The 12,783-nt window shown below is 36.5% G+C and overlaps 1 pseudogene; it reads right to left on the bottom strand.

The window, feature by feature from the left end:
* Nucleotides 1-1,787: 1,787 nt before the first annotated feature.
* On the bottom strand, nt 1,788-9,333 carry LOC110300832 (ruvB-like 1 pseudogene; annotated as a pseudogene).
* Nucleotides 9,334-12,783: the final 3,450 nt, after the last annotated feature.

The raw sequence follows: 12,783 nt of genomic DNA, 5'->3' as shown, positions 1-12,783 counted from the left end.
TCTTAACCTCAATAGTTACTGGGACATCTTTCTTTCTTTTTTATTTTTTATTTTTTTTGAGACAGGGTTTCTCTGTATAGGCCTGGCTGTCCTGGAACTCACTTTGTAGAGCAGACTGACCTCGAACTCAGAAATCGGCCTGTCTCTGCCTCCTGAGTGCTGGGATTAAAGGCGTGCGCCACCACGCCCGGCTTACTGGGACAACTTTTTTATTAAACATGATGTGTTAATATTCATGGAGAATGGGCAAATATATCAATTAAACATAATATAATGCAATAATTTCTCCTATAAAAATTTTCATTCCCATGGTCCAATGATTTTGGGTAGTATTATAAAATTGCAATATTTGTTTAGCCATGATATATAACTTTTCAATAAATGTTATTCAAATATTGGACTTTAGAAAAAATCCTTAAACTGAAAAAACAAATACTGACCAAACAAAATAGGTGGGATGTAGAGTGATAGGAATAGGAGAGGAGAGGAGAGAGAGAGAGAGAGAGAGAGAGAGAGAGAGAGAGAGAGAGACTTTTACTGCTGCAGTTCATCCTATAGCTGAATGTAGCTGCATAAGCACAATATCAGAGAGGAGGCTATTCTGAGTGATTCTTAGATAATTATTATACAGAGTGACCCCCATGTCACACCAGTACAAATAAGGAGAAGCTTGGCTAGTCTTAGCCTAGAAAGCTATAAAATATGTTGAATGGATGCCTCTCAAGTGTGCGATAAAAATGCATCTTACCGCCGCTGGCAATATTGTCCCTGACCTCAAAACATTATTGAAGAGAGACCCATTGAATGTTTTAATTTCCTCATAAACTGCTGATCATGATGGTTCAGATGCGCCAGATGGCAGCAGGCGTGATAAATGATGTTGATGCCTTAGGAGAGACAGACTGCTAAAATTATATTATATTCAGCTGCAATTTTAAAGCATGCACTATAATTAAAAGTGGTATTCCATAGCAAAATGACACACCCCTTTATTTAATAAAGGGTTCAATGGGGACTATAAAAGTGTGGTTTGTTTTGTTGAAGGTGATCTATTTTATTCTTTCTATCTCATTTCAGTAAGATCCCCAGATAGGACCTCACCTGTGACATTACTAGCAGGCCAGTCACAGATTCTCTAGCTGAGAGCAGAGGAGGGAAGACCAGTAAAACATGGATAGATAGATCTTAGACCCAGTGAAGTATAATAGAACGACTGATTATATTAAAATCACCTAATAAGATGTATTTATTCTAGGGTATGAAGACGTGGCTCAGTGACTAAGAGCACTGGATGCACTTCTAAAGGACTGGTTAGATTTCAAGTACCCACATGATGCAAGAAAGAACCTTAATAATAATAACTAATAATTATAATAATAACACAATTTAAGAAGAAATGTTCAAGAAGCTGAGCTACCTTCTCTTTGAAACAGTATTTCGAAATCTATCCATATTATTTAAAGACACATTTGTTCTGATAAAATATTCTAAAATGTAGAGTCATTCTAAAAGAATGCTTTATATTTCTGTTTCTTTTGATGAAATATAGTGGTTACAATTTCCATTCAATGTTCATTTGCTTTCCAACAAATCACTGTAATTTTTTTTTGTTTCCAAAATAACCTATTTATTTTATTAGAAAACGACAAGATGGGAAAGGGTTCCTTCCAAACAACCATGGAGGTTTGACAATTTACAAAGAAATTGTAACACTGCAAAGCATGCTTGAGGCAAGACCCTGTCCATGGTGTGGGGTCCGTCCTCTGAATGCACCTGCAAATCCAGCGTTACTTCTTGTAATTGTCCTGCTAGTCAGCCAAAATCTTGGCAGAGGACTTGGTGTCATAGAAGAGCTCGCTGATCTCTTCTACATGTTCCTTCTCAGTGCTGTCCTTCCAGTTGATTTTTGCCAGCAGGTTGGCTGGGGTCAACAGCTGCACAGAATACCTCAGAGTGGTCTTGGTGCCAATCTCCCCAAGGTGGTTCACTCCCTTCTCATTGATATTGATGCCTTCCATCTGTGATCAGATCTTAATGTTCTGCTTCATCTCCTATGGCACATACAGCATCGTCCTGATGATCATCACCCGATTCAGCAAGGTCCCATGGGATGCCTTGTGGAGAAGTGATGTCCTCAGTGCCCCTGATGACACAGTTGCCTCGGTTGCATAGATGATAGTGGGGATGATGGAGGACTCCAGGGCTTGGTACAGGTAGGCAAAGCACTCGATATCCAGCATGTGGACCTCATTAACAAAGAGCACTGTAGGGGCCAGCTCTGGTGGATGTATTTGTTAACCACCTTGCTGATCTCCCCTCATTGTTTATCTGTGATCTGTCTTTTTTGGCTTCATCTACTGGCCCATCATAGACAGAATATCTTGTTTACCCTGAGGCCATGCATTGGTCATGTCCAGGTCATGCAAGATCATATCCTGTATGATTTCCTTCTTTTTGTGCACATCTCCCTTTGGCAAGGGGATGTACTCTTCAGCTTCAAGGTCAAATTCTGTGACCTAGATGTCACACCTGCCTTGCCTCTTCACAATTCCACTGTTTGCTTCAGTATAAATCACACCTCCAGCCTCTACCCATTGTAAATTCTTAATTCTGCTCTCAACTTACTGTCTTACTTTTATTGCATATGAAGGTAGTACTTCCAGTTGGAAACCTGAGTGACTGGAGAGGACACTTGGCCCCTGTAGTCAGTGATTCAGTCATTGCCTTGAGATGAATAAAGCATTGAAGTGTTTCATACAAGTTTGCCATATTCAAAACATCATAACATGTTCTATAATATCATCAGTCATACCTTTACTATAATATAAAGAAAAATGCCAAGATTTAAAAGATTTTTTCTTTATTATTGTTATTCAACAAAATAGAACTTTTAACTTATTCCAATAAGCTACATGTTACAACTCAGCTATGGGGGTGTAATAATAATAATAATAATAATATATCTCTTGTATGTTTGAGCTTACAATCTACCTGAATATGGTGATTTTATTTTACATACATATTTAAAACTATATTTTGAGTGTAGGGGTTTGATAATGAGCCAAATTATAAGTATATATCACTAATAACTCTTCTTAAGAAAAAGAAAGGCTTCAGTTTATTGAATTTTGAAAGTCTCTATTCTTTATCAGGCATATCGTAAGGTCAGGAAGTCCTCCAACAAATGAAGGTTCCCTCTTACTGGTGCACCTGAGGGGACTTAATAGAAACCAGGTGGATATAATGCAGTCGATTCTTGTTTACAAGAGAAACTCCAGAGATAAGTGCCAGTGCTGGGCTTTAAATTCTATCAGATATTGGCAAGCCTTGGGCCACAATTCCACTAGTGGAGCAAGCAAATCAGCATAATAGATCTAAGGCTTTGTAGCCATGTTTGTGTTTAGCTTTCTCCTTTGGTAGCACGCAGAGTATCTTACAGGACTAATTAGTAAGGTTGAAAGATCTAGGTAGCCACCAGCTCAACTTCTCCATGTTCAATATGTTGTGTAAGTGTTGTCTTAGGTAATTGGGCCTTACCATCAGTTTGTAAAGATCAACCAATAGCTTGGCTTAGGTTAGGCTGTTTGGGGGTTATCACAGGGCCACTTTGGCAAACAACTCAGCTACTTAACCAATTTTCAGAACTGGAGTCTTCATTTGGCAATGTTAGGTGCCCAGCTGTAGCTCCATCTCATTTCTAATTAGATCATCTTCATTTATGTATATATCTATATATATATCTATATATATATATATACATTATATATATATAATGTATATATATATATATATTTTCGAAAGGTTTTGTTGTATTAGTTTTCCCAAACAATTGCTTAAGTCTCTCAAATGGCCCTTAGTTTTAGTTGTCCTTCTCATATTACCTTCCTCATGCCTTTTTCTTTACACTCCCTGTTTGATTCTAACAATCTAGCACCCAATTCGTCAATCCATTCATAGAAATCTATCATTTTTCCTTCCTAGAAAGATTCATTCCTACCCCAGCCACTTACTCTATATCTATCCTCTGGGGTTATGTGGATTGCTTACTGATGATTTAACAGCTAACTTCTGCATATAAGTGAATATATACCATATTTGTCTTTGTATGTTCTGGTTACTTCATTCGGGATAGTTAATTTTTTTCTAGATTCATTAGTTTTCTTGTAGATTTCACCTTTTTTTAACAGCTATGCAATATTCAATGCATAAAAGCACCACAGGTTTGTTTTGCTTTGCTTTGTTTTTTAAATTTCTTCATCTATTGACATCTAGGTTGTTTCTCCTTTCTAGCTATTTTGAATAGAGCAGCAATGAGCATGGTCGAATAAAAGTCTCTATAGTAGAAAGAAGCACCCTTTGGGTACAGCCTTTGCACAAGAATGGTGAAGCTAGATATTACAGTAGATCTATTCCCACATTCCTCATGAACTACCAGACTGATTTTCATAGTGCATGTTTAAGTTTACACTCCCACAGCAATGGATGAGTGTGCCACTTACACTGGATCCTTAACAACATGAGTGGTCACTTGTTTTATTTATCTAGTGGTGAGAGATTTTTACCTCAAAGTAATTTTGATTTCCATTTCCCCTAGGAGTAAGAATGTTGAACATTTCTTTACATGCTTCTTAGACATTTATATTTTCTCTTGTGACAATAATCTATTTATACCTGTACCACATTTTTACATATGGTTAATTGTAATCCTCATGTCTATGTTTTTTAGTTGTTTATATATTTTTATATATTAGCCTTCTATCACATGCCGAGTTGGTTAAAAAAATCTTTTCTCATTCGGTAAGCTATGACTTTATTCAAATCATGCTGTATTTATACAGAAGATTTTTAGTTTATTTATTTATTTATTTATTATTAATTCTTAGTGCCACTGCAATCAGTGTCATTTTCAGAAAGTCCTTTCTGTGCCAATAAGGTCAAGACAATTCCCCACTTTTTCTTCTATCAGGTGCATGTGATTTTGTATTCTCTTCAATGTATATGCCCTTATGTTGAACTCTTTGATTCATTTGAAGCTGTGGGGAAAAAAAAACCACTATACTGCTAAAGGAAATTAACAACCAAATTATATTCTATGGTAAGGCTCATTACATTTTACTACACCACTACACCTCTCTTGTCAGAGAGGCTTCTTTGCCATACATGGGGAACCACAACTGGACAACATGCATATAGTAAGAGACACTGGGACACTCTGTCCTGAATGGGATGTCTCCATAAATTCTCTCCATTCACAGATCAGGGAACCCTGAGAAAGGTGAGGTAGAATGATTGTAAGACCAGAGGGGAATGAGAACACTGTGGAAACAGCAGAACCCCAGAAGTTATGCATTCACAGATACTGTAACAACATGCACTGAGCCTGCAGAGATCAGAACCTGATGTGGTACATGAGATGAGACTGGAAATAGTTATAGACCCTCCACCCTTAACCCAATTGATAAGCACTTGCACATAAAAAAGTTAGTTTTCTTCAATTAAGTCTTACTAGGGACACAAATTGCTCTTAAGTCCAGATCCTATGCCCAGCAGTAGTAGATGGCTATTACAAAGTGTTTTGTTGTTCTTGTTATTGTTGTTTTGGGATGGCTTTGTTTGTTTGTCTGGGGTGTATGTGTATCTTTGTATCTCATAATGCTTTGTCTGGGCATGTTTCTCTGTTCTTATCCATATATATAATTCCCTCAAAATTTGTATTTGTATTTATTTCTAAGCAGTATCATTAGCTCTTTATTGTGAGAGATGTGGAAGTCGGCCTTTGAAGGAAAAAGTGAGATGAAGAGAGATGCTCCATAGGCTCCTGCTACTCTGTGAAGGATCCTGATCTGTCCCATATTACATACAAGATGGTTCCTGGAACACTGTTGAGACAGCCTAAGTCACCAAGGCAAAGGAGGTGGCTGCTTTGCCTGTTTTCACAGAAGTCCTCACAGGTGACTCCTGACTCCACAGGCCAGGATTTCATTGGAGCAGGGAGACAATGTGTCAAGATAGGATAGACCAACAAATAGCTTGAGATTGGTTCAATCATTCTATGTACACTTAAGGGATAGGGAGTAAACTCACTCATATATGCACCCTGATGCTGGTCTCAGGATCCAGATTTCCTGGGACTTGTTAAGTTACTCTGTTGCCTCTCAACCAGCCATCACCAGTCCTGTTTCAACACCTTATGTTAAAGTTAACTGTTCTTGGAAACTGAGTATGCTGCTTGGAGTCAAAATCATTGTTTTCCTCTTCTATATGTTTAATAAAATAAAAATGTAATATATTGTATCTCTATTCATTAATATAATATAAATGCACAGTTATTACTAGATTTAATGAGAACCTAACATACTAGAAAGTGAATATTGCAAGCTTTTATATCACTTGTAACAAAGGAAATATTTATAATTATTCATGCTTTTAATAATCTTTAAAACTTTTCGGCCGGGCGTGGTGGCGCACGCCTTTAATCCCAGCACTCGGGAGGCAGAGGCAGGCGGATTTCTGAGTTCGAGGCCAGCCTGGTCTACAAAGTGAGTGCCAGGACAGCCAGGGCTACACAGAAAAACCCTGTCTCAAAAAACCAAAAAAAAAAAAAAATTTTTTTTTCATTGCTTGAACTATAAACTTCCTGAAGTTGTATCACCCAAAACATGTATGGTACCCAAAAAACAACACATTTGTAATAATGGCTAGTTTAATGTGCGGTGAATTTATATTTTTTCAATTTAGACACTCTCTGGAGGATTTTAGTACTAGAAGAATTGCTTATATCCTGTTTCATCTCCATTCCTGGCACCTTGGTGAGGCTCAGCTGTTTTTCTGAGACCTCATTCAGTATCTGACTTAGTGACGAGAATCTTCTTGCCAATTTTTAATCTAAAGACAATAGCATTCTTTGCTATGATTATTTTGGCCATTTTATTTTCAGAATGTAATCTAGCTCTTAAGAATTAAAGCATTATTATTATGTTGAGAAAAAAAGGCAGAAAATTACACCTATTTTCATTGAGTTGTATTTAATTTATTCTCATTTCTTTGGTATTCTTCAAAAAAATTCTAACTTTTCTTCAATAGTTTTACAACAGTATAGGTTTATATTTAGTAATATTAGAGAAAGTGGAGAAATTAATATATTTCATAATTTAAAGAAGATAAGGCAAACACAGAATGTAAAATGAGGTTGAAAGAAAGAAAGAAAGAAAGAAAGAAAGAAAGAAAGAAAGAAAGAAAGAGAGAAAGAAAGAAAGAGAGAGAGAGAAAGAAAATTGTCCTATCATTTGTGGTCCTTTCTCATTAGTTATCCAGGTTCTTATAAAGCTACCTGTTTTCAAAATTAAAGTATTGTTGCCATGGTGACATGCATTTTATAAATCATGTACAAGAGCTGTCTTTATTTCCACTGTGCATGGAAATCATAAAGAAGATTATTAAAGTGAAGTCACAGACTCTGAAGTACAGTCTGGAAAAATGAGACATTAAACATGAAAAGCAATATTTCAAAAGAACCCATGAAGATCTCTTTAAGTCTATCTAGTAGCCTTGGGGTCATTCAGTGAAACTTTGCATAGTTTTTCGAGATTCTCTTGAAAGATAATATGTTTATGACTGATGATGAATTGTTCATTGATATTTGAAAGCACTATCAGTTTATCAATGTGACTTGAGGTTATTTTCTTTCACTGGGGATGAATGGGCTGGAATATCTGTGTATGTATTTCAAAAACAATATATCCTGTAAGGAATGCAGGCACTTTATACATTTTTTCTCTTAATCTCTACATTTTTTGTACACACATGTATGCTATTCATATTTCATTTTTTAAGTTGGATATTTTATTTATTTGCATTTCAAATGTTATCCCCTTTCCTGGTTTCCCCTATGCAAGCCCACTATCATATTTCTTTAATAGGTAAAACAAATATCTTTACTTTGTTTATAGTCAATTTTTTTCTGACTCACCCAAGTTAAACACAAACCATGCAGAAGATTGATGTAATATACCATCATTTCACAGTGATTTTCTTCCATATGCTTATGTACCTCTAGTCTATTTTGGTTTGTTTTTTACTGTGCTCATAAGGGTGCCACGTTTCAGTTGACAGATATTAGGTTCTGTTGGGAAAGTCTGAACAGCTTCAGAGAGAAGACCCTGCAAAATCAATAGCAAGATTTTCTTCCACTGAGAACTATCATCAGAGACCCTGGTCCAATTAATTACTGTAACTGGTGACAAAGGCTCTCTTTCTGTAACTATTTTAATTAGAGTCTTTTGCTATGGATCTACTTTCAGCCCTGTATTCTGTAGAATATAGGCCCCAAATACATTGATAGAAACCAGTATAACTGACCAAATTATAGATATGATACCACAGAAATTTAAACCAAGATAATTATTTTAAAAACCTACCACTGTTGCTTTTTCATAATATTAATTTTGTAATGTTAGATGTAAAAGTACCTTTATCTAGGGAGCCCCATCATGTTGTGGGTAGCATGTAGTTTAACAATGCCAAATTCAAAAGTAACAACCCCAGATTATCAGCCACCTCCATAGTTGAAATATATTGTAGTCATTAGGAATTATGACTAATTTACTAGGCCAGTTATTTACTCACAAAGAGGAAAGACAACATCACTAGCTTTAACTGTGTCAATTCTCAATGATTAGTCTTATTTCTCCGTGGACTAAAAGGTAGGTAACCTGCAGCTAACTACCAACATGTTCTTGGACTGGTTTTAGAATAATGAGATTTGTTAGGTACAATATGATGCACTTTTTTCACATAGAAAAAGAAGCACACATTCGATAATGAAAATACTTTACAAGGAAATAAGTCCTTTGAAGATGATAAGCATTATTCCTTTCTTCATAAAGAAGTGACATGTAATAGACTAGAGATTCTGTAACCTAACAAACTAGAGTAACCTAAGGGCTGTATTCTCATTGGACTTCATAAACCTAATAATGCTGAAGATGCTTTCGTCCAATAATTGATAGCCACATAGGACAATTATCTAATTCTTGTTTATATTGTCAATTTGAGGTCACTAATTTTTTTCTTTTTTCTTTCTTTTTTTCTGTTTTTGTTTTGTTTTGTTTTGTTTTGTTTTGTTTTTCGAGACAGGGTTTCTCTATGTAGCTCTGGCTGTCCTGGAACTCACTTTGTAGACCAGGCTGGCCTTGAACTCAGAAATCTGCCTGCCTCTGCCTCCTGAGTGCTGGGATTAAATGCGTGTGCCACAATGCCCAGTTGAGGTCACTACTTTTCTTACTTGGCAAAAATCATTTTGTCTTGATTGTGCAGAATAAGACTCATGGTCATGTCTTGAACAGATAGATATATGGTATGTCTGAGGATCTTAGATGACAAGTTATGAGACTTAGATACTAGGTACTAGTGAAACAACATTTATGTTCCTATACCCCAGACTTTTTCCAATAATGACTGAATCTGATATAAGAAGGTAATGCTCTGAAAGCAACATTGCCTATGGGGTTGAACTCTGATAACAACAAAAAAATTCATTTCAAGGCAGAAACATAAAAGAATATCTGTATACTGGCATTTGAATTTTGCAAGGATACTTGGGTGTTTCTCTCGACCTTCAGGCCACCCAAATTTATTAATTTTGAACAATTGTGACATTGTCAAAGTTTCCTTTGCTGGAATGCAGGGTAGGGTGTCTACATGACTTTCATTAGCTAAATAGGCATGGTACCTGGTAAGTTGTAATTTCTGGTGTCATTTTGCTTATTATGATCTAAGTTTCCTAATTCTGAGGCAAGTACTAATAAGGTCTCCATAGGTAGTAAATGTAATAGACCTATAATTAAAATTTGTCTATACCTATTGTAGTTTTAACAGGGATATACAGAGAAAGATTAAGTATTATAATGGCCAAATCTGAATAACTAAAAATGAACAAGAGGGATATTTCTATGATTTACAAAACCAAACTGACCAGAAAAAAGAGGGGTATGATCTAGATAAGTGGAACTAGCTTAGCTATTCTCCCATCATAGCTCTTAGGGAATCCATTTTAAGGAATTATTACACTTTCATTTGTTCTTGTAATTAAGCTCATACTAAAAGATAATTAGGAATAGCTGCTTTAAAAAAAAATAAAAAAAGAATGCCTTCATCTCTTTCTGGAATGATCCCACAGGCCAGGAGTCAACTAAAATCAACTTCAGCTAAATTTTTATAGACATAGGAACAAAGAAAGCTTAATTTTATTAATAGTAAGTGAGATCCTGCAAGATTGCAGTTTAGTAATGTCAACAAGGTAACCTACAGAAGAGATCAATAGCCAACACATCCTGAAGTCAGAGAAGGGGAACTGTTGTTGTTACAATTTTCTCTGAGATTCCTTCTATACTACAGAAAACTTCATTAAGACAGAAAGTAGACAACACAAGTAACTTTCTGGAAGTCTTTGAAACTGGCCACTTTCACTATGTCCCTACCTTCCTAAGAATATATAAACAGAAGAGACTACTGGGGGTCACTCTCAGATCAGTCCAACTACAAAGAAGACTCTCATACATGCCCAGCTTCCTGGAAGAAACAGAGAACACTAAAAGAGTCAAGCAGTCTGCTAGAAGTAAAGGTCAACAGAGCTGCCTGGAAGGCACTCAGAGCAACTGAGTTACCTGCAAAGACACCCATCACCTGAAGGTTGTTTAATGAGTCCCAGTCTACCCTTTTGGAACGGCCATATATCCTGAGGTGGGTTTTGGCTATAGAGTTGTCTTGCTTTATTTCTATTTCTGAAAGTAACTTGTCATTCTGATATCTTTCAGCAAATCCAATAATATTCATTGATTTGCCATTGGACTTTGATGGAATTTGAAATTTGTAGCATCATAGTATGAGTTGTGTGTGTGTGTGTGTTTGTGTGTTTAGTGTCTCCTCAGGAAATATCTTGTCACACAATAACAGGGAGAATCAAGATTTCAACCAGCACTATCTGATGGGTAGGGGAAAATAAAATACAGTATAATTAATTTTTCATTGGCTTAATCCATGATGATTCACAAAAACTAACTAATTTCACAACCATTTCATCAAACTTTGTCTACTTTCTTCTAGAAAATTCCTAGACAAGGAAGATCAATGGCTTTTTTTCTTTCTTGGAAATATTTTTCCCTCTTAAGAGTCTTTTCTTATTTTCTCTTTTTTTTGTTTTTTTGTTTTTTTGTTTTTTTGTTTGTTTACTTTTTACTGACCCCTTAATCAATCCTGATTTTGCCTTGTTGACACTTATAAGTATTTTAGATTTCAGTATTCACTAGACTGAGACAAAAAACATCTGTGATATCGAGCATAGGTCAGTGACCACAAAACTCTAATACACCATGTCTTTCAGTAATACACAAATAGAATAAAAAAGGTTTGACATTCTTAGAGTTATTTGTTTTATCAAACAGGGGAAGAACAGTTGTTTGTTTGTTTGTTTTTCTTTTTTATTAGATATTTTCTTTATTTGCATTTCAAATGTTATTTCCTTTCCTAGTTTCCCCTCTGAAAATCCCCTATCCCCTGCCCCTTCCTCCTGCTCCCCAACCCACCCACTCTCATTCCTGGTCCTGACATTCCTCTATACTGGGGCATACAACATTCACAGGATCAAGAGACTCTCCTCCAATTGATGACCAACTAGGCCACCCTCTGCTACAAATATGGCTAGAGCCACAAATTCCACCATGTGTTTTCTTTGATTGGTGGTATAGTTCCAAAAAGCTCTGAGGGTACTGGTTAGTTCATATCAATGTTCCTTCTATGGGGCTTCAGTCCCCTTCAGATCCCTGGGTATTTCTCTGGCTCCTTCACTGGGAACCTTGTGCTCAGTCCAGTGTATGACTGTGAGCATCCACTTCTGTATTTGACAGGCACTGGAAGAAACTCGCAGGAAACAGCTATATCAGGCTCCTGTCAGCAGGCTATTGTTGGCATCTGCTTAGTGTCTGGTTTTGGTGGTTGTTTATGGGGTGGATCCCCATGTGGGGCAGTCTCTGTATGGTCATTACTTCAGGCTCTGCTCTGAACATTGTCTCTGTAACTCCATACATGTGTATTGATCCATTATTATCTCCTTATACAAAGCTTAAGACTAAGTGGGTCAAGGAACTCCACAAAAAACCAGAGACTCTGAAACTTATAGAGGAGAAAGTGGGGAAAGTCTCAAAGATATGGGCACAGTGGAAAAATTCCTGAACAGAACAGCAATGGCTTGTGCTGTAAGATTGAGAATCGACAAATGGGACCTCATAAAATTGCAAAGTTTCTGTAAGGCAAAAGACTGTCAATAAGACAAAAAGGCCACCAAAAGATAGGAAAAGGATTTTTACCAATCCTAAATCTGATAGGGGACTAATATCCAATATATACAAAGAACTCAAGAAGCTGGACTCCAGAAAATCAAATAACTCTATTAAAAAATAGGGTACAGAGCTAAACAAAGAATTCTCAACTGAGGAGTATAGAATGGCTGAGAAGCACCTGAAAAAATGTTCAGCATCCTTAATCATCAGGGAAATGCAAATCAAAACATCTGTGAGATTCCACCTCACACTAGTCAGAATGGCTAAGATCAAAAATTCAGGAGACAGCAGATGCTGATGAGGATGTGGAGAAAGAGGAACACTCCTCCATTGCTGGTGGTATTGCAAGATTGTACAACCACTCTGGAAGTCAGTCTGGAGGTTCCTCAGAAAACTGGACATAGTATTACCATAAGATCTAGCAATATTTCTCCTGGGCATATACTCA

Source organism: Mus caroli, unplaced genomic scaffold (genome assembly GCF_978045245.1).
Source record: "Mus caroli unplaced genomic scaffold, Mus_caroli_1 scaffold_10, whole genome shotgun sequence".
NCBI classification, from domain to species: Eukaryota; Metazoa; Chordata; class Mammalia; order Rodentia; family Muridae; genus Mus; species Mus caroli.
This window is presented reverse-complemented; position numbering and strand designations above follow the sequence as displayed.